Below are 24,090 nucleotides of genomic sequence, written 5' to 3'. Positions count from 1 at the left end.
TGTTAACCCATTTTGAGTTGCTTTCCTTTAACAAAGCAGATCCAAGAGCCTGTGTGAGCAGGCACCCTGGGGACACTGGGGTGCTTGCTGCAACACCAGGTAGCACAGCGAGTAACAGCACCGGCTCCAGTGTTGGAATGACCTGGAGATCGAATCCCAGGCTCAGGCACTTAGGACCCACCCAGAAACACCTGGCCATGTAACCTTGAGCAAGTTACTTAACCCCAATTGCTTAGGGGCGGCCAGGTGGCTCAGTGAGTAAGAGCGCCGGCTCCAGTGTCGGGATGACCTGGATCAAATCCGGGCTCAGATGCGCAGCACCACACCCAGAAAAAACTGGCCGTGTAACCTTGAGCAAGTTACTTAACCCCAATTGCTTTAAAAAAAGAAGAAGAAGAAGAATGTGACTCATTTTCTCGGTTCTAGTCAGTAATTTCAGTTTGGGGAACCCGTCGTAGAAAGTTATGAGATGTGATGGTATGGGGATATCTATAGGGGGAGTCTTTATTTCTATTTAAGAATATCTGGTCATCTTCTTGTGACCCTGAGCCTCCTGCCATATATTTGAGAAATTTCTCCCCAATATACCACAAATAAAAAAACATCAGGTCAGCTATTCTCTCAGATAATATGAAATATAAATTCAAGAAACACTTCATATAGGCACAGACCAGCTGTTGCAGAAATCAAATATGTTTATATTTATAACTTACCTAAACAAGTCTCACCAAATTGATCAGTACTTTAGAGAGTAATTCTTCTTTGATTGAAACATTTTTTGGAAATAAAAGAATTAGGGGGGGGAGGGTGGATTCAAGATGGCAGAGTAGAAACAGAACTTCCACATGGCTCCAGGTTCCACCTACTCCAATTCATGTAAAAAATGACTCTAGACAAACCTTGGGGCTAAAGAACCCACAAAATGACAGAGAGAAGTTAACCTCCCAATGAAGACAGTCCAGCAGGCCAGTAAGAAGGGGTCAGTGCAGTGCTCTGGGATCCAAGACCAGCCCCACGTGAACCCAAGATTTTAGACTCAGAGTAGCCACAGCCAGCCACCAGGTAGAGGGACTTTAAATCACTATCAGCTGTGGCAGTTTCCAGAATTATCAACATATAGATGCTAAGGACAAAGTGAGAGGTCAGTGTAGTGTGGACTTTGGGATCCAGTAGTTCAAGAGTGTGGTCCGGCCTTTACCTCCTAGAGAGAGAAGGTGCTCAGGTGCCGTGGCCAGGCAACCAGATGGCAGCTTCAGCTCCTGGCCTGTAGATTGTAGGGGGACCAAGTGACCAGTCTGAGGGGTAACTGTTCTTGTTTTAACCTGTTTGGATCTGGATTACAGTCTAAGGTGGAGGTCCTGGGGTGTGTGAGCAGCTTGCCAGAGTGTGTGGAGGCTCAGAGAGCCCATTCAACTAACAGCTCCAGCAGGTGTGAAAACAGCAGCAATTGGGATAAAGCTCCCCTGTCTGGTAGCAGAGCCCTACTGTGACAAAAAGTTCAAAACATAAGTAATTGAGTGGCAACATGAGCAAGCCAAGAAAGCAAAGCAAGCAGAGCAATCCAACTTTACACTCCTATTTTGGGGATAAAAAGGATCAAAGCATGGAACAGGAGGAAGACAGTGAAGTCAGAACTCCTGCACCAAAAGCTTCCAAGAAAAATATGAGCTGGTTACAAGCCATAGAGGACCTTAAGAAGGATTTTGAAAAGCAAATAAGAGAAGTGGAGGAAAAATTGGGAAAAGAAATGAGAACAATGCAAGAAAATTATGAAATGAGAGTCAACAACCTGACTTAAGAAAATAACAACTTAAAAATAGACTAACTCAAATGGCAAAAGAGGCTCAACAAGCCAATGAGGAGAAGAATGCCTTAAAAAGACAAATTTGCCAGATGGAAAAAGAATCTCAAAAGCTCACTGAAGAGAATCATTCCTTCAGAATTAGATTGGAGCAAATGGAAGCTAGTGACTTTATCAGAAATCAAGATGCTATTAAACAGATCCAAACAAATGAAAAAATCCATCACAATGTGAAATATCTCATTGGGAAAACCACTGACCTGGAAAATAGATCCAGGAGAGATAATTTAAAAATTATTGAGCTACCTGAAAGCCATGATCAAAAAAAGAACCTAGAAATCATCCTCCAAGAAATTCTCAAGGAAAATTGCCCTGACATGTTAGAACCAGAGAGCAAAATAGAGATTGAAATAATCCACATATTGGGGCAGCCAGATAGCACAGCAAGTAAGAGCACTGGCCCCAAAGTTAGGATGACCTGGGATTGAATCCAGGCTCAGACACTTAGCACCCACCCAGAAACACCTGGCCATGTAACCTTGAGCAAGTTACTTAACCCCGATTGCTTAAAAATAAACAAATAAATAAATTTTAGAAAAGAATCCACATGTCACCTCCTGAAAAATATCCCAAAAAGAAAACTCCTAGGGATATTATAGCCAGGTTCTGGAATTCCAAGATTAAGGAGAGAATATTACAAGCAGCCAGGAAGAAACAATTTGAATATTGTAGAAACACAATCAGGATAACACAGGATCTGGAGGCTTCTACACTGAGGGATCGAAGGTCTTGGAATATGATATTCTGGAGGTCAAAGGAGCTGAAATTACAACAAAGAGTCACCGACCCAGCAAAAGTGAGTATCATGTTTCAAGGGAAAATATGGCCATTGAGTGGAATAGAGGACTTTCAAGCATTCTTGAAAATACTAGAGTTGAATAGAAAAATTGACATTCAGATACAAGAAGCAAGAGAAGCATGAGAAGGTAAACAGGGAAAAGAAATCATAAGGAACTTAGTAAAGTTGAACTACTTATATTCATACATGGAAAAACGATAATTATAACAAGAAACTTTTCTCAGTATGAAGATAGTTGAAGGGAATAGAAATGTGTGTGTGTGTGTGTATACATACACATGCACATATATATGTCTGTATAGGAGGGTAAATGGGCGTATGAATACATATGTGAGTGTGTGTATATGTGTGTACAGGTATACATACATAGAGGTCACAGGACCAATTTAATAGGAAGATATGATATTTAAAAGGTGAAATTAAGAGGTGAGAGATTAATATAATGAGAGGAGATGGGGGGAGACAAAATGGGATATACTATCTCATATAGAAGAGGCAAGGGAAAATGGTTACAATGGAGGGGAAGAACAGGAAGGCAAAAGGGAATGGGTCAACCTTATTCTCATTGAATTTGGCTTAGTGAGGGAATGACATTCACATTAAATAGGGTATCTCACCCTACATGAGAGTAGGGAGGAAGGGGATGAGAGGGGGAATGATGGAATGGAGGGCACGTTGGGGGAGAGGGAAGTTGGAAGCCCCCACTTTTGAAAAGGGACAGGATCAAAGTAGAGAATAGAACAAATGGGAGGTGGGATAGGGTGGAGGGAAATATAGTCAGTCTTTTACAGTATGTCCACTATGGAAATGTTTTGCATAGCTATATATGTACAACCTATATTGAATACTTATCTTCCCAGTAAGTGTTGGTGTCAAGGGAGGAAGGGAATGAATTTGTAATTCAAAGTTTTAAAATCAAATATTAAAAAAAATATACACACACACACACACACGTAAATGGGAAATAAGATATACAGGCACTGGGGCATAGAGATCCACCATGCCCTACTGGAAAGTTGGAGGGTGATGGGAGAAGATATGTGATTGAGCAGACTGGAGGAGGGGATATCCAGTGGGATCACTATTTTGGGGTGGTGGGTAGGGGAAAAACAAGGAGAAAATTTGTAACTCAAAATCTTGTGGAAATGAGTGATTTAATCTAGAAATTAATAAAGCATTTGATAAAGAAAAAAAAGTATTAAGAAGGCATTTTGAGATGCTCTTCCTTACTTCTGGATTGCAAAATGAAATCTCAGAACATTTAGAAGGCGCTTATTAATCTATCATCCCATCACTTTACAAAAACTCCCTGGGGAAAATTAATTTAGGTTTACATGATTTGCTGGTATTTTTTTTAAAGGAATGACATCTGTCTATCAATGATACCAAGCATAAGCAGCATGACAGATCCTTGGAATAGTGAGAGAAAAACATCCAGAGTTAGAGATAGGCATCATATTATGACCAAAGAAAGGGGGAGGTAGGGATAGTTTAATGAGAAAGGAAAAATTAACTCAACAGCAAAAATTTTGTGAAAATCCACACACAAAATTCCAACTAATTTGTTTAGCTTTTCATATTTTTTATCTAAAATGTGATTATATTAAATCAAAATACATATTGATTTATTGTTGAAAAAAATATTTTCCATTTGGTAAATATTTCAATGGAAACAAGCCAAGTATATTGCTTATAGTGCTGAGACTAAATGACTTTGCAAAGTCAAACATCAAATATGCATCCAAGTTCATACTTGAAATGAGCTTTGCCTGTTTTGTAAGTGAAAGCTTTATCCACTAGACTATATTATGGCACTCTAAGATATGGAGCAGGTAATAATCTTCATTAGTACAGAGAGTTTCTTCATAAAATGCTCCCTATAGTAATGAAATTCCAGATCAAATCCAAACTTATCAAGCACAATAATTAGCTAGTTTGCAATCAATTGAAAAGCAAGGGACCTTGCCTCTTAGAAGCAGCTGGATGGAGCATTGGCTGGAGCTCTGGGTATGGAATCAGGAAGACCTGAGTTCAAATCCAACTTCAGACACTGAGGGTGTGACCCTGGGCAAATGACTCAACCTCATTTTTCCTCAGCTTCCTCAGTGGCAAAGTGGTGGTGGTTGTGAGGATCAAATGAAATACTATTTATAAAATGTTTAGTAGAGTGCCTGGCATGTAACAGGTGCTATATAAACTCTATTTCCTTCCCTTTTTCCCACTTGGACCAATCCCTGTCATTGACCTGCCATAATGGCTTGCCCTGGGTTCATTACTCTGGGTTTGTCTGACTCCTTAGTAGGAGAAGTAGGCTTGCCAAGTTTCACATTTATTGACTCTTTACCTTCTAACCCGACTACTCGAGGGAGAGTTACTACTTATAGAGTTGACAAATACAAAAATGAATATGAGCTCAATATCTAAGTGCTATCCCCAGCAAAGAGGAAAATTTTAAAAAGACAAGCAATATGCAAACATGAATCAGTTATGGAAAAAAGTAAGTTATTCCCATGCAGAAAAGAGAACACTAATCAATAAAGTATCTTGCAACAAATAGAACAAAATCCAGTAATTTATCACTATTATTGGGACATAATTTTTGCAAACCTACTAATTAGACAGTTTATATTTCACTCCACTGACCCTAATCTTATGAAATTCCAAGTGGAATCTTCTTTCCCGGGGCTCCTTCTTTGATGCTGACAGTTTTCTTTTCAAAAATATGTGCTACTCCTGTTGCCAACCCTAGCAGGCCTCCCTCACAGGAATTCAGATCTTTCTGATTCCATACCCAGATGGTTTGACTTCACAAGGATCGAGGTGGCCTGAAGCTTCCAGTAAAAGCTTGGCTGGTAGAGTCCACACTCCACATGGGGAGTAGGGTGGAAGACAGGACTGGTCTAATATTATTCCTAGCTAAGAAAGGCCCTTTTGCCCTCTGCCTCCAACAGAAATCACACTTTGTTTTCTTGAAAGCTGGCTCCATCAAGTTTTCAGGTTCAACAACCAGTCAGGCAAGAGAGCGGTTTAATCTAGTGATATGTCACCACAACTGGAAAGGGGGGGGGGGGGAGGACAAGATAATATCTGTGTATGGTCTAAAGGGACAGAGAGTGAAGGGAATGCAAACGACATCTTACAATAACTCAAAATTCTTCCTGTTTTCAGAAAACTACAGATAGAATAACCAAATTTCTTTCAGTAGTAAACACTACTTTCAACATAATTTAAATTCAAGTATATATCTACCAAAGTTGAAAATGTAAGACCATTTCCATTAATCATAGAACCAGGACACTTCTCTAAATGGTCATATACTCTGAGAGAAATTATTATTTTCTATTATAACCAATTATTAAATGATGATTGAGGTTTTTTTTTTTAATTTCCTCATTCAGGAACCAATCCAGGTAGGTCAGTCAGTTTCGGAAAGGTAGGGCTGATGATGAGATAGGCCTAATCCTCCTGGAACAGTCTCCACCACCCAACTAGGAGAGCTTACTTCTAATCAAAGCATTGTCTCTCTGGATTTTCATTCACCTTAACCACATCCTCCTGATTTTGATAGACCCACAACCAAGCTTTTCCAAATAAATAATTAGCTAACCTTGTTTTAGAAGATATCATAGCTTACAGTAGTAATCCAATCTCTTCTTTTACAGTAGTCACCATGGACAGAGGCAATGTGAATTGTTCATTAAACGAAACTTATGTCCAGTACACAGGAATTCTGAGTTGATATCCTTTTGACCTTAGTGGCAAAGGGAAGGGAATAAGTATTTATTAAATACCAGCTTATGCCAGGCACAGTGCTAAATGTTGTACAGATAATGTCTCAGTTTTACTCTGTTCATATTTCTTATGAACTTATTTATTTAGGTGTAGAGACTGGGGTTACTTTGTGTATACAGATACAAATACAGATATACATATGTATGTGTTTACATGCATATGTATGTGTATATATGTATTGTATATATCATATATACACATATGTGTATATATGTATATAGATATAGATAAAGCTAGTGCCAGAAGATATAGGACTCAGAACAAGTCCCAAAAGCAATAGAGCTGCAGAAAGGAATGTCTTTATTTTTCAACAAGTAATAAATTTGAGTATATGAATATTTGAAGTGTAAACTTTTACTAATACCTTTTATGTTAGATTATAATGTAACAAATTGACTTTGTGAGAAAATTTAAATGGGGGACAAAGAATCTGCTACAATAGCATGAGGGAAAATGTTATTGAGCCTTAAAAAAAATATTTTCCTATAAGTTCATACCCAAACAATACTATCTCAAACTACCTGACTCTCTATATCGCTCATGGGGATATAGCTAATGTTTATATAACATTTTGAGGTTTACAAAGTGATTTGCATATATTATCTCTTTAATTCTTGTAACATTGCTACATGGCAGGTGTCATTATTATTTTTGTTTTACTGATGAGGCAATGGAGACCAATAGAAATTAAGTGATGTGACTAGAATCACACAGTTATTGTGTCTGAGGTAGGATTTGAAGTCAGGTCTAATTGATTCTCAGTCTGTTACTTAATCCATTCTAATACATAGCTGCCTCATAAGGCTCAAGGAAGCTAGAAAAAGGAAAGACTATGACCACTGCTAGAAATTCTTCACGTTACCTTAAAATATAATTAAAACTTTGTTGCATTAGCAAAAATTTCAGTAAACATCTAACTATTTAGAAATTAAATCCTCTCTAGTTCCCAGAAATGTCTGTGATACTGAGCATGTACAAAGGAAAAGTTGGAAGAAATTTTAAAAGAGGATCGACATAGATATGTAACCTGAATCCCAAAGCCCATTGGTATAAGACTGGCTTCTCAATGGTGAGGTTCAATGCATTATACCTGTCTGAAGGTCAGGCTAGAAGAGAGAAGCTTTTCCGGTTCTTTGAGTGTTTCTGGCTTCCAGCTTCAAGACAGAAGTTTGCTGAAGGAAGGAAAACTGGGAAGAGCCAACATGTAGAATTTCAATACTGTCCATATTCTCTGCTTGGTGCCCTAGAGACTGAAGAATTTTCTACTTTGAGTGAATTTTGAGACTCTCTCTCTTGGTTGAGCTGAAATATTTTATTCCCAACGAGAGAGCTCCTTCGATCTATATTGTTTGGGATATATTCTCATATGTATACTTTCTTTTTTTTAAAGCAATTGGGGTTAAGTAACTTTGCTCAGGGTTACACGGCCAGGTGTTTCTGGGTGGGTGCTAAGTGTCTGAGCCCAGGATTCAATCTCCAGGTCATCCTGACTCTGGAGCTGGTGCTCTTACTCGCTGTGCTACCTAGCCGCCCCATATGTATACTTTTTTGGATTTCTGTTTTCCTCTTGACTTGGATAAATCAATATCTTTGCTATCTGCTATGTGTTTTCATTGGGGAACTAATATTTGGTAGGAAGGAAGCCAAGATTTTGATGTAAAGCTTGGGATCCTACTTCCCCCATTAATGAATAGCAATCAGAAGTTTAACTTGTTCTGAAATACTATATTCCCTAGAATGATAACATCTAAGGTAATGGATAGATATAATTCTAGCCAAGTACTCCTCTCTCTGAGGAGATCAGAGTAGTGGCCTCTGATTCCACCTTCCTACTTCCCCCTCCTGGAAAGAATAAGTCTCTCTTGTAAAGGTGGGGGAGGAGGGTAGATGCTAGAGAAGTCTATTATTACTTTCTTGGGAGTCATACCCAACATGTCAATGCTATTTGTGGGGAAAAGCCTCACTACAGATAGAAGAAAAAAAATAGAATACGAACATGACTATTATATTGAATGAAAATTTAATAATGATCTTGTCTAGATATCAAATTATTAACTCAACATGGGGCTCTAACATAAATTTCAATAAAATTCAAATGGTAGTTTGTTCATAATACCCACAGAAAGTTCCAACTGCTACACAAAGAAATCTCAATACATTAATATTATTTTCTGCATATGACGATTGGAGGAAAAGTATGAAAAGTAGAACCACACTAAAATCACAAAAGATTAAATTGCCTGTTACCAATTTAAATGTATTGGGAAAACTATGGTGAGGTGGAGAAGTTCTCAGAGGGATGAAGAAGAGCGAAACTGTAAAACTACAAAAAAAAGATGAAATTGTTGCCAATTTGAACATAGTTCAGAAAACACTGAAAAATCCAAATGGTTCTATTCAATTGCCACATGAGCACCATAAGTATCAGAGACAGCAGAATAGGAGTGAGAGGTCAGAGCCTTAAAACTAGGGAGCTTGTAATATCGGCTCAGCAGAAGCCATTTAATTGTCCCATGCTGCTTTGTCAAGGGCCCTGCAGGAAAACGATCAGAAATCAACAAACACCATGGGCTGTTTTCTCATTAAAGAAGAGAAAACATTAAGTGAATGCTCTGTGCACCCTTCATATATTTTTTTTCTTGCACTGTAATTTGATGTTACACTATGTCGTACTAACACCAAACAATGAGCAGAAATGACTGTACTTTGCAAAAACTGTGTTAAGTATTAAATGATGCACTGCCCCTTTTGACCATTATGGTTTAACCATGTCATCACATAAAGCTTGAGGAAATGTGAAATGACAAAGCCTTTTATTTCTAAAGAACAAGGAACACAATTCAGCTACATAGTATATAATATTACACATTCCAAAGTCCAGATAAGGGAAATAAATTTTCTCAGTCATAAGTAACTCACTGAGAGCTTCCCTACCTACATAAAAACTGCAGTTCTCTCAATTAATAAAAAAACATTATTTAAGTGGGTAGAGCACAGGGGCCCAGAGTCAGAAAGACCTGAGTTCAAATTTGAACTCATTTATTTGATATATGACCTTGAGCAAGTCACTTATCCCTGTTTGCCTCAGTTTCTTCATCTGTAAAATGAGCTAAAGAAGGAAATGGCAAACAACTCCAGTATCTGCCAAGAAAACTCATAATGGGGTCACAACTGAAATGACTGAAAAACAAAAAAATACTTAGTATGTGCCAGGTGCTAATGTTACAAAAAGAGTCAAAAGACAGCCCCTGCTTTCAAAGAGCTTACACTCTAATGGTGGAGATAGCATGCAAACAAATATATGCAAAGCAAGTTACACAGTAAATAGAAAATAATTAAAAGAGAAAAATCTCTAAGGAATTAGCTTCAATATCCATGGGGCCGAATTTGAACAGAGAGAATGCAAAGATTTAGGACTGCATTTCCATGAGCAAACTTCCATTTAAGATAGAACAGAAAGATTAGACATTAATAAAAAGGCTTCTTCTCTATCTGAGTTAACTACAGATCTATCTTTCCTCAGCCTAGATGTGGACAACCTTACCAACCTCCTAGCCTCAAGGTATCCCCATTCTTTTTCTGTAAATCAAGGTATTGTGTCAATCTACTTAGCCCCACATGAATTTGGAGTTAGGAGAGATTGGAATTTTAATCTTGTTTCTGCCATTTCTTAATTATTTGATGATGGTGAACTTACATAGACTTTCTTTAAAATGAAGATAAGAATTCCTCTAGTCCATACCTAACAAGGTCAACATGAGAATAAAATGAGAGAATGTACTTATGTAAAGGGATATAGGAATGCCAGCTATTAGTGATAGGTGTCTCTAGATGGCCCTGTTTCTGTCTCTACTATTTATACTCTCATAAGTATATTATCTATCTGTCCCTATATTTCTAGAAAAGCTGATTAGGACAGAAAAAAGATCTCTATTCTCATCTCTGTGTCCCTAAAATTGCATCATTTAAAAGTAGTGGCAGTAAATAAATGATGTCAATTTAGATGGACAAACAAAATAATTAATTAAATAATAATGAGTTTATTTGCTTGATTACAAGTCATTACAAGTCACTACAAGTCACCTTCCTACAGTCATGGTCCTCTTCAAGAATGAAGGACAAACAACAGCAAACAGAGCAGTACTATCTTCCCAGGCCTTTAGGCTTAAAAACTAGAAACCATCTTGGATTCCTCATTAACTCTCCACCTCCCCGTGTCTCCCAACCCCATATCCAAGCTGTGACCAAGGTTGGTCAATTTTATCTTTGCAGCAACTCTTGAATGCATCCTGGTTTCTTCTGACTCTGCCTCCACTCAGATACAGGCCCTCATCAACTCATGCCTGGATTATTGCAATAGTCTGTTGGTGGGTATGCCTGCCCCAAGTATTTCCTCACTATAATCCATCCATCTTTCCACCACCAAAGCGATTTTCTTAAAATGCTGGTCTGATCATGTCATTCCAATACCCAATAAACTCCAGTGGCTCCCTATTCCCTTCAGGAGCAAAACCAAAGTCTTCTGTTTGTTATTCAGAGCTCTTCATAACTTTTCCAGTCTTCTTACAACTTAATCCCTACCACATACTCTTCAATCCAATGAAGCCTACCTCCTGGTTATTCCAAAAACAAGACATTCTGTCTTTGAACTCCCCGCCTTTTCCCTGGCTGTCCCCCCCATGCCTAGAACATTTTTCTTCCTCCACTCTGACTACTGACTTCCCTGGCTTCCTTGTAAAGGAGTCTTCCCTAATGCTTCTTAATTCTAGGGCTTTCCCTCTTTTAATTATTTCCTATTTGTTCTGTATATAGCTTGTTTGCATTTATTTGTTTGCATGTTATCTCCTCAGTTAGAATATACAACTTCCTTTAAGGAAGGGCCTTTCTTTAGCCTCTTTCTGGAACTTAGTAGGAGCTTAATAAGTGTTTATTGGATTCAATTGAGTCAACTTCATGATTGGAATATTCAACATGTAACCAACATCTTCATATTTTAGATTGGAACATTTCAAAGAGATTCCAGCTCTTTTTTCCCTTCAGAATATTGCTGATGTTGAGTTGTTTCAGTCGTGTCCAACTCTCTGGTATTTTCTTGGTAGAGTTACTGGAGTGGTTTGCCGTTTCCTTCTCCAGTTCATTTTATAGATGAGGAAATCAGGATAAACTGGGTTAAGTGACTTGTCCAGGGTCACACAGCTAGGAAGTGTCTGAGGTCAGATTTGAACTCAGGAAGATGAGTCTTTCTGACCAGGCTGAGCCCTCTATATACTGTGCCGCCAAATTACCCAAGGAAGACTGGTTTGCTTGGGATTGCTATGTATGTAATTCTATATCTAAGAAAGCAAAACATACACCTGATACTTTAAGCGTCCAGAAAAAACAAATTAGTTCATGTTTCTTTTTAACTGATTTGTCTATTTAGAACACTGAAGTTTGCATGTTTTCAGTAAGCCAAGTAATTACTGTGGTAATGGAATATGGCTCTATATCAATTCTTTACCTCCTAATGGTTTAATGTCACTAACCTTTGTCCTTTGCATCCTAAGGACATGAGAATAAGGCAGAGTGGAGATAGCTAATGTTTAACTACTGGGTCTTCCAAGAGGAAAAAATATGCAGAACACATTTTTAAGTTTAATTGGCATTAACGTTTGTTTTCTCCATCACTTTCTTAAGTCTTTGCCAGAGGTGCCAAACAGACAGCCCATAGGCTTACAGCCCACAACACTCTCTAGTGGGAACTAGATTAAAATGTAATTGAGAAATATTTAACAAAATAAATAAAAACACAATAAAACAGTCACATTCTAGAGTTGTCGATACTCAGCCCTTAGGGATCCATAATAACAGACTAGTGACCCCATTTCTATTTGAGTTTAAAATAACTGGTCTAGCTAACGAACAACAACAAAAATAGATCAAATCCTGATTTGTAACGTTAAGCTGATTTCCAAAATGTAAATGTTCATACTGAAAATTGAATAACTCTTCCAAGGAGCTAGCTCTGGTCCACTCTAGATGGATAATTGTACACAGTCCTGACTTTTTTGTTAGCTAATTCTTATTTAAAAGATTTTGCAGGGGTGGCCAGGTGACACAGGAAGAGTTAAGGTGGCCCCAGAGTCAGGATGACCTGGGATTGAATCCGGGCTCAGATACTTAGCACCACACCCAGAAATAACTGACCATGTAACCTTGAGCAAGTTACTTAACCCCAATTGCTTAAAAAAAAAAAGACTTTGCAAACCCTGTCTCACTTAAGTCCAATTCACTTACAAGTAATGACATCACCTTTCCTACTAGTCTTGATCCTCTTTAAGAACAAAAGATAAATAATAACAAAGAGGGCAGTACCATCTTCCTAGTCCTTTTGCCTTACAACCCAGAAGCCATCCTGGACAGCTAAAGGGCAGCTTTGTTGTTCCTTGATACCATTGATGAGGTCAGGGAACCATAAAATGTTGATGGTTAGGATTTGGCACTCTCACCTCTTTGGCCCTTCAATTCCTGGTCAGGGAACCATAAACATGAAGAGGTTACCATAAAATGTTGAGGTTAGGGGTTAGGGGTGCTCGAGACCCCAAAATACCAACACTCCAGGTGCTACCAAATGAATTCAATTCAAGTTTTCTCTCAGACAAAGTAAAGCAAAGTTTATTAGAGGTTCGCCATAATGGGTAGACTCTTAAGGATCCTCAGTATCTGTGATGCTTGCATTGAGCAAGAGGGCCAGAATCATCTGACACAGAGTGAGTCTGCACTAGATAGTTCTCTGGTGCTCTCACACCTCATGGAGGCAAGATGGGGTCTCATATACAGAAAGGTTGTGGGAGGATTTTAGGGATGATCTAGAGCAGGAGTTTGGGGAGGGTCTTCAGGAGGAGTCAAATGAGGTCAGAATCCAGTGATGAGAGATTAAGGTGGCAAGTAGCTGGAGGCTACCTGGAGATGAGACAATGGAGGGTTTGGGAGGATCAAGGGTGGGAATTAGCTGGACAAAGGAGGGCTAGGCTAGTAACCTAGGTTTGGGCCAAGTCACAATGAAAGGCTTATGGCCTCAGGCAAATGCCTCATCAAATGGGAAGATTCAATCATAGTTCAAGGGGGTTCCCAGAGGCTGCACATCATCACCAAGATACATTAGAAATATTTGGGGGAGTATGGAAAAGCTTATATGTCATGGTTTTTAGAACATTGGTTTATCTAAGGCTAAAAAATGTACATGAGGATTAATAAATGAGGTAAATCATAATATACTTCCGCTTCTCTGAGTTTTTAGTGCTCTTAGTTAATTCACTGTTAGGTTGAGCCAATTTGTTTTTAATGTTACTTACCCGTGTTTCCCCGATAATAAGACCTATCCCAAAAATAAGCCCTCCCCTTACTGTGTAAGATTCCTATAAAATAAGCCCTCCCCCGAAAATAAGCCCTATTGAGATTGCTACTGTAGTGAAGGTGATCCCCTGCGCTACATGCTACATTACGGTACCCTCTGTATGCACCGTCTCCCCCCCCCCGGTGAAACGCACGCCACATTCCGAGCTGCATCCAATCAGAGCTGCAGCAGTGAGCGCGTCATCCTATTCTTTATTGAATTCATTATTGAATAAAGGTACATTTTTTTTGTTCACATTTACCTGTTTATTAAAACTGCTGTCAATTTTCATTAAAATAAGCCCTCCCCTGAAAATAAGCCCTTTGGTGTTTTTCTGTCCAAAAAAATTTATAAGACAGTGTCTTATTATCGGGGAAACACGGTATTTAAAGCATGATATAGCAAAAAGAACAATAAGAATTAGATGACATGAGTTTGGAGCATAGTTCTCCTACATTTAACCTATTGGACATTGAACAAGTCACTTAAACTATCTGGGCCTCAGTTTCCTCTTGTGAGATAAGATTACTTTCAAAGTGATTCTAGCTCTACTTTGAAGACAAGCTTAAATGTACCTTATTCAGCTCACAGCATAATTTTTAAAATGTCAATTAGTTACAAAAATTCTAGTATTTGCCTAAGTGAATAGAATTTTTTATGATTAATTAATAAGTCTTTCCTGTATTAAATTGAATAATAAACAAAACATGTTCTTCTTTGGATGGCTTAATTTAATAACTTTTGAATGCCTAAAAAACCATCATTCTGAAATGTGTTAGTAGGATAAAAATAAGAGTTAGAGAGCAAAAAAGTAAGCTGCTAAAAGAAGACTTACTCCAAGGTAAATTCAACATAAGATCTAGGCCAATGATCAGGAAATCATCAAATTTAACTGTCAGTTATAAAAATCCATGCGCTATGGAGAGGTTAAGGTATTTACTGGAAGCCACATAGGAATGGACCCAACCTATAAAACAACTTGGAGTTAAATTTTTCATGAGATTAAGACACTTTCTATAGATCCTCAAGTAGTAGTCAACTAGAATATGATTAATATAAAATAAACAGTAAACTTGAAAGTTGTGAAAGTATTTTGAAAAGAGGATAATATTCTGATGACAAATATAAAAAAGTCTGTGATTCAGAAGAGTTGGCCAGAACTTTTGAACAAATTTAGAAATATCTTCAGAATGAAAAAAGCAGCTTATTAGAAATTAATTAATGGGTCTTCTGAATTCTAAAATGTTTCCTATGATTTTAAGTAGTAGCCCATTTGTCCCAAAGTGTTTTTATTTATGACTAGATTAGTAATTTAAACTATATAACTCACAAGATCAAGATCTCTGACTCCATATCTTGATAGCCATATTTTATGACATCCTATGAGGCCCATACTAAAATGACATGTTAGAGTTTCTCCCCTATTATTTTTACTGTTGTCTTATGATTTGCATTTCCTCTGAGGGGCTGGGGAAAAAGGTTATGAAAGAGAAAAGAAAAAGATAAAAACATGAAGCCACTCTTGTCCCTCTCCTCCCTTCTCCCACCCCCATTTAAAGTCATAACCTACTCACTTCAAACTGAAGTTTTACCCCTGTCTGTTCTTGAAGACAGACAAGGCATATATGCATGTATGCATGTGTGTACAGACTAAATATTACAATAAAATATATGTGCCAGGCCTTGTGTTATGGACTAGAGCTACAAGGACAAAGAATGATACTTGTAAACACACATTCACTCTTTCAATCATTCACTATCAACAAAACATTAAGTTCCTACTATGGAGTAGTCACATGATTGACAAACAGGTGGATTAGTTGTTTTCTGCATACAGATCCACCTTAAAAACTTCGAAATAAATATGTACCAAGCATAGAATAATTAAAATCCTACTCATAAGAAAAGATATAAATACCATACCACATAAATAACAGTCTTATGAAATAAATCTTAGAGAAATTAGTTATTTGAAGTCCACATTCACTATATTCATCCAGAACCATGACAGAACAACAATCTAACAGACTTGTGTTTCAGAGTTCAGTTGAACAGGATTCTTTTCTAAACTACCGTATGGCAAAGAAAGAGCCGGGATCCCTCCTCTCCCTCCTCCTTCCCACCCTGCCCCCGACACACACACATAATATGCACCACCACAATGGGACAGAGAACTAAGGAACAGAAGGAGTGGGACAAGACACTGACACCATGCATATGGAGGCCTGTGCAGCACTCCACCAAACCTGAGAGAAGAACACAGCATACAGCTGGGAACAATTCTGATCAGTCAAGAATCACTTGGGCTAGAGACCTAGGTTGGTGAATCATTAATTGTCCAATGTGGGAGGTAAGTGAGATGCTTTGAGATTCAGCTCTCAAGGAAACCACAGAGGGGAAGGAGTCAGGAAGTGAGTGATAAAAAAAATAAGGGGTTAAACAAAGGCTCTATAGAATTTGAAAAGAATGTGGAACCACGACATACTATACTTAAGTTATTTAAAAGAAAAATTGGAATTATGAGACAAAATTTATGTAAGCATAATATATATGCTTCAAACAGCCCTCGGAGTCCATCAGTTCTCTTTCTGGAGGCGGATAGCATTTTTCAACATAAGTCCTTTAGAAATGTTGTGGATCATTGCATCAATTAGAGTAGATAAGCTTTTCATAATTGATTACCATGACTAATTTTTGTTACTCTATACAATGTTATTCTAATTCTGCTTACTTCAATTTGCATCAGCACATATAAGTATTCCCAGATTTTTATGAAATCGCCCCTTTCATAATTTGTTACAGAACAATCGTATTCCATCCCAATCATTTATAACAACTTGTTTGTCCGTTCCCCAAATGATGAGTGTCCCTTCAAGTTCCAATCCTTTGCCACCTCAAAAAGAACTGCTACAAATATTTTTTGTGTATATAGTTCCTTTTCCTTTTTCTTTTATCTCTTTGGGGTATAAACCTAGTAGGAGTATTGCTGAATCAAAAGACATAGAAATCAGAAATAAAGAGGAAAGTTTTACTAAGAATCACAAGTCTCATAGCAGCTAATGGTTCCCATCACTATATATTTTAAATAAAATACCTAGGGAACATTAATCATCAATCTCATCAGGAGAACTTTATAAAGTTGTATGGTAATAAATACAGCATGGACATCAAACACTGAGCTGAGAAGTAACAAAAGTGAGGGAAATATTCTTGTCTCTAAAGCATTCCAGAAGGGGAAGGGAGATGTCTATGTTAATTGAACATTCTAGCTAACAGAGTTACTATAAATAACCCGCACCTAATGTCAATTCTCAAAGAAGCAAAGCACAAGACAATGCATCCAAGCATTGAAACCACCCTGAGTAATTTTTCTTTGATGATTGAGAAGCCACTTCAGGGTCCTGAAGTGTCTCCATAACATCCATCATTCTGAACATCAATTATCTTAGTTGAGGCCTTTGATACACATTCCTGCATGCTTTAACTTTGGGTTGCTGGCATATCAGATTAGCACAGTTTATTCAAATAACAATTCATAAAGGCTTCAAGGTGGTTTGTAGTCAGATCAACCAATGTCTTCTCACCAAAGATCTTTCCTGAGCATTCTCACAAGCAGACAAGAGGAGAGAGGGAGGTGACTGGGAAGTATGAGTTTTTCTTCCTTAATAAATGAAAAAAATGTCAACCTGGTTCAAACTGTCATTTTTTTATTTTCACTTCTGTATATCATTTTTGGAACCTTCTAAATGTCTTCCTTTATAACATATTCTGGCTGGCATTCTGCATCTTTTATTTTTATGTTATCTCACGTGACTTTTTGTTAAGGGACACCAGGATCTTTTTAATAAAATGTGTTCAATTTAGAGCCTCTGGTTTATTTTATTATTTTGCACTAATGCAACTTTATGCCTGCCTTCTTACAAGAACAAAAATAGCTAGAAAGAGGAAAGCTTCCCAAGGTCATTGGCCTGTATCTTTCCGAGTCCTCAACAAGGTATTCATTTTTCTTAGTTTCTTGTCAGTGCGCCATGATATCCTTCACATCCGTCTGTGCCTTTGCTTTTATTAGCAGAAAATACAGCTATAGCTTTAGTGCCATGTGTACTATAAAGACAGGATTTTCAAGAGATTTGACAACTCTCATATTTCCCCAAGTATTCTCAATGTAACACAGAAACAGTTTATTACTGTTAAGTAGTGACTGTCTCTCCAGCTTGAATAATGAAGTCCTCCAGGTCAATATTTTATACAATGATACATTTAAGGAAGCATTCCTCTTCAGCCTGGTGCTAAAACAATGGCTGTCATAACACAGATCTATGTATTATCAATCTTCTATGCCACCATAATCAATCTAATTCTGGGAGCAGGGAAAGTGTAATATGTTATTGAGTTAAACCAAGAATTTTCTCCCACCAAAATGTTTATAAAGGAACATAATAAAATTATTTACAGAGATGAACCCCTGCTATATGAGGTAGAATAAATTTAACCTTCTATGAATAGTGCTTACCGCTGCAGGAGATTTACATGTGCTGTTCACAAGATACATTTCTATAAAACAGAGCAGCATCATTTTTGTACAGGAGGAAAAAAAAAACTATTCAGTAGTGACCACAAAAACAGACATGCATTAAAAAAAATCTGATTCTAGAAACAAGACACAGTAACAAACACTTGAAACACAAGACAAAGCACATTTTATAGGTTCATGAAAAATCCAAACCTTTTCCATACTTGCATTAAATTTTTCATTACAACAATAGGCAGTCTAAGAATTGAATGTTTCATTGCTCATCAGACCACAGTGAATTCCACCATGGAGAAAATTCACAAACTTTTCAGAAGAAATAAAATGTATTAATAACGAAAAATAACAGGATCCATGGGCCTTACAGTTTGCAAAGCCTGTCACAAATAAAATCTCATTTGAGCCTCACATTAACCCTTTGAGGTAGGTGCTATTATTATCATGAGGAAAATGAGGTTGAAAGTGGCTAGATGTCTTGCCCAGGACCACACATAATAAGAGTCTAGATCAGGAAAAGAACTCAGGTTTTTCTTTAGGATTCCCATTCTCCCCTAACCTCCACTATGACCCTGATGGGTTATATAAGCTTTGACACTCCTCACCCTAGATATACCCAGGTGATTTTGAAGCAAGGATTTGGACTCATCCTTTAGAATGAGTTCCATTTTCTTTTCAGGTCAATTTTATTTGTGGTCCATTTGAAAATAGATATCATGGAGAATAGTATATTGAGGATGTCCTCTTTCTCTTTTCATTCCACTGCTCTCATGATTTATCCTTATGTTTTTCCAGTCCAAGTATTCACACATTTGTATGTCACTCACTTCTACTCTCCTCCTTAGCTAGAGAGCAATCTTGGGGTTCTGGGCATGGATTCAGGAAGGGAACAGCTGGATGCTTGGAGGTCAATTAGGAAGTTATTACAATAGTTCAAATAAGAGGTAATGAAGACCTGAACAAGAACAGCAGTGATGTAAATGGAGAGTAGGGGAAAAATGTGAAACTTTCTATGGGAGCAAAATGATCAGGACTCCACAACTGAAGAGATACGGGGGATAAGAAAGAAAGACGAATCAAAGATAATCCCAGATTTTGAACTGGTAGTTAGAGAATGATTATATTCCCAGCAAAAGTAGACAATTTGGAGGAGGATTGATTTTGAAGGGAAAATAGTGCTTTATCTCTTGTTCATTCAAAGATTGAGAAGCCTATTGGATATTCATGTCTAGGAAGCAATGGGTGATGTAACACTATAGTTCAAGGAAAAAGGGTGTCTCCAGATGGAATGAAAAGAATTCTAATCACTACCTTTGTGACTTTTGGCAAGTTACATTACCCCTAAGCCTTTCATTTTTTTATGCATAAAATAAGAGGGCTGGACTAGATTTCCTCTGAGATACCCTCCATTTACACATATTACAATATATCTACTATATAGATTGGTGAGTCATCTGTATCAAAATGATAATTCAATACATGGGAGAATATGAGATCATCAGATATATAGACAAAGATGAGAAGAATCAGGATCACACACAAGGTATTCTTTAGGTGGGTATTACGAGTGAGATGTTGATGATAATCCAGTAAAGGAGAGTTGATGGCATACTCATATGGGTAGCAGAATAACTAAATGAATACTGTTACAAAAGCCAAAAGAGGAGAAAAATTTTAGGAGGAGGGAGTTTATGTGCTCAGCAAGATTGTGGAGTAGCTGTTTTCAATATAACCTCTTCCCCAAACTTAACAAATACAAAAGAAGAAAACAAATGAACTGAATTAATAGGAATTAAAGACTTATAAATGATATGAAAAGGAAAAAAAATTCAATGAGATAAAAATGTTCTAAAGAACATCAAAAAGCTGAAATGTTTAACATTCTTACTTGTCTATAGCAGTCACTCAGTTGAACTCCCCATTTTCATCCCAGAGATGGGAAACTGTTATATACCCAGTCTGCAATGAGCAGCTTACTGTTACTTTGGAACAACTAAATGTAACAGTGGATAGAGTACTGGGCCAGAGTAAAGAAGACCTGAGTTCAAATTCAGCCTTAGAAACTGAGCACGTGTTTGACCCTGGACAAATTACTTATGCTCTGTTTTCTTCAGTTTTCTCATTTGAATAAAAGAAGATAATGATAGCAAAGATTAAGCATAATATCTGTAAAGTGCTTATAATAGTACCTGGTGTATACTAGGTACTATGTCATCATCATCATCATCATCATCTTCATCATCATCATCACTAGCAAGGTTTAGGAAGAAGGCCAAAACAAAATGAAGAGCCACTAGCTATCTCTCCTTTCCTTCCCACCATCAGAATTTCAACCAGCCCCCCAGAAGAGAATGGTCATTCTTCCCAAATTTCCTTATTTATTTTATTTATGTCTAGTATTAATTTGGCATTTATTATACTATATAGTATAAGATGACAACCTCAACTTCTTTCCAGTTTTCTCAACAATATTTTTAACTAGGAAGTACTCCAAAGATTTTATGGTTTGGGGCTTCTTGAAAACTGGGCTAATGAGTTCTTTTGTTTATGATTATTATTAATCTAGTCAACTTCATTGCTCTGCATTTCTAATTTTTTTCAAAGTATCAAATTGTTTCTGTGATTATTCCTTGAAAATATATTTAGTTTCTGGGAATAATTTTGCCCATTTATTGCTGTTTTAAATTATCTCAAATGAAGTTGATTATTATATAGTCTGGCTTCATAAAGTAACTCTTTGATATTTGATTTGTGTAACACTTGTATCATTTATCATATTGATGCACTGAGAGTTTAAACTAACTTGCCTTGGGCTCCATATCCAATATGTGCCAAAGGTAGGCCTTTAACCCAGGTTGTTAAGATATATGCTTAGGAGAATCCGAACAGTTTCATAGCTATGGTTGAGGAATTTTTTTTAACAGAACAAATGATACAGATGAACATAAAGTAAAATAAACAATTTTATCACATAAAACTAAAAATGGTTTTTGTACAATTCACGGCAACAAAACTAAGATAAGAAGGAAAACTATGACTTCAGGGGAAACACCCATATACAAATAAGTATGCCTGTGTATGTGTATGTTTATATGCATAATTCAGGTACATTCTCCATTAAATAAGTGGTTCAAAAAATGGGAATAGTTCTCAAAAGAAACATTTCAAGCTCTCAATGATTGTATTAAAGAATTCTCTAAGTCACTAATAAAAGAAATGCAAATTTTAAGAAAAATGTGTTAATAGTTAACCTTACATCTAACAAATAGGAAAAGATGATTTTAAAAAATCTATTAGGGACAGATCTAAGGGAACCTAGGTGGTGCATTGGATAGATCTCGAGGCCTAGAGTCAGGGAGACCTAAATCCAGCTCCAGACATTTTTTAGCTGTGTGACCCTGGGCAAGTCACTTAACCCTATTTGTCTAAATTTCTCCATTTGTAAAATGAACTGGAGAAGGAAATAGCTACCCACTCTGGTGTCTTTGCCAAGAAAACCCCCAGTGAGGCCATAAAGAGTTAGATGCAATCGAAAGTGTTCAACAACAACAAGGGACTGATCTTAGCTGCAGATGTGGAAGCAGAGTAGGTTTGGTCTATGTGGAGAACAGGTATCCAGAATTTTAAATAAGAATGGAGGAGAGCGAGAGAAAAAAGCCTCGGTTAAAAAAAATCAGAGGATATACTCAAGGAGTTTCTAGAAGATAATGGAAGATCTAAGCTAACTTGAGAAAATCAGCCAACAGCAGCAGGTATAGGATTGTCAGTATCATGTATTTATCTACCTAGAATACTGTGCTACCAGTACTATTTGAATAGATGATGCAAATGCGTCACAGGACACCAGTGGTTTGATAAAGGAATCTGCATTTAGTCCCATTCTTTTCAGCATTTTTATTGAAGACATGAATGCAGACACAGAAACAGTACTTACTAAATTTATAAATTAATACAAATCTAGAAGGGATTGATAATGTATTGGTTTACAAAGAGAGATTCCAAAAAGAACCTGATAGGCTTGAATTATAGTTCAAATTTAATAAGATGAAATTTAATGGAAATAAAAATAATTTTTTCCCTTTATCTTGAAAAACTTTCACAAAACTCCTGCAGGGATGCCTGATCATGATATTGATGTCTAGCTCTTGTAGATTTTATCAATAGAGCTCATTTGATGCCCTAATGTTCCATTCCTCATCAAACATAAGGAAATAGCAAAAATGATAGGAAGAACAATGCGACCAGATCAAACTATTAGTATTCACTATATTTTCAATTTATCTACTATTTACTTATTTGTGTACATGTTCTATATCTCCAGTAAAATAAAAACTCCTTGAAAGCAAGGAGAGTTTTCTTTTATCTTTGTATTACAAATATCAAGCCCAGCTCTGCTACACAGCAAGTACTTAATAAAAGTTTGTTTAAATTGAATTAATATTGTAAAGTTCATCTGTTTTTTTTCCTTCGTACTGAAAGAGGCCCAAAATGACATCATGATGATGAGGTCAAGGTATAGTATGTCAAGCTATGATCAGAACAGTTCAGGCTTAGAAGGCTCTACCATCAGCAGGACACAAATTGTCCATTTGAACATTTGGGGTGGACTATCTAAACTCGTACATAGCACATTTCTTTTGAGCTATTGTAATTCTGCTTTCCTCATAGAGTACACCTGCTTTTTTAATGGAGGCACTACATGCTAGGTGGTCCTGTGCCAGTGTCCCCCATGTCTCACAACTGATAACAAAGTTGTTCAGAGAGACCTTGAGAGTGTGCTTGTATGGCTTCTTCTGACCTCCATGTGAGTGCTTGTCTTGTGTGAGTTCTCTGAAAAATAATTTTTTATGAAAATGTATATTTGGCATTCATACATTGTGGGCAGCCCATCAGAGTTGCACTCTCTGCAGTAGAGTGTGAATGCTTGGCAGTTCAGCTGCAGAAAGGACTTCAGTGTTCAATACCTTATCTTGCCAGGTGATCTACAGAATCACCCCCAAGATAATTCAAATGGTAGCAATTCTGTTTCTTGGCATGGCCCTGGTACACTATTCAGATTTCACAGGCATACAACAGTGAGATCAGTGCAACAGCTCTATAGACCTTCAGTCTGGCAGGCAGTCTAATAACTCTTTTCTCCCACACTTTGCTTTAGAACCTCCAAAACACTAAGCAAGCCCTGGCACTGTGTGCATCAACTTCATCATCTATATGCACATCCCTGGAAAGTATACTGACAATTTAAGTGAATTTATCCATAGTATTCAATATTTTTCCATTTGCTAACCAATGGTCCCACATATGGATGGTGCAGTGCTGACTGGTGGAGAATCTCTGTTTTCTTGATATTAATTGTTAGGCCAAAATTAACACAAGCAACAGAAAACTGATTCATACTTTGTTGCATCAGAGGCTGCATTGAGTGCACAATCATCTGTGAACAAAAAGTCATGCACAAACTCTCTCTTCACTTCAGTCTTTTCAAGTTAAATAATTTATCATCAGTCCAATAGGTGACCTTGAAGCCATATTTTCTCCTTGTTAAAGGCATATGACAACATAGCTGAAAATAGCAGGCTAAAAAAGCATGGGAGCAGCCACATAGGCTACTTCACTTCATTGGTGACTGAGAAAGTTCAAAAGATCATCAATTATCCAAAACTCATGCAAGCATATCATCATGACCAAATTTCTCCATAGACTTCCACCAGTCCTTGTGACCGACAGTATCAAAG

This window comes from Petaurus breviceps, unplaced genomic scaffold (genome assembly GCF_028583685.1).
Source record: "Petaurus breviceps papuanus isolate PSGF00001 unplaced genomic scaffold, PetGlider_PUasm1.0 175, whole genome shotgun sequence".
Lineage (NCBI taxonomy): Eukaryota > Metazoa > Chordata > Mammalia > Diprotodontia > Petauridae > Petaurus > Petaurus breviceps.
The sequence above is the reverse complement of the archived record's forward strand: the minus strand, read 5'-3'. Positions refer to the sequence as shown.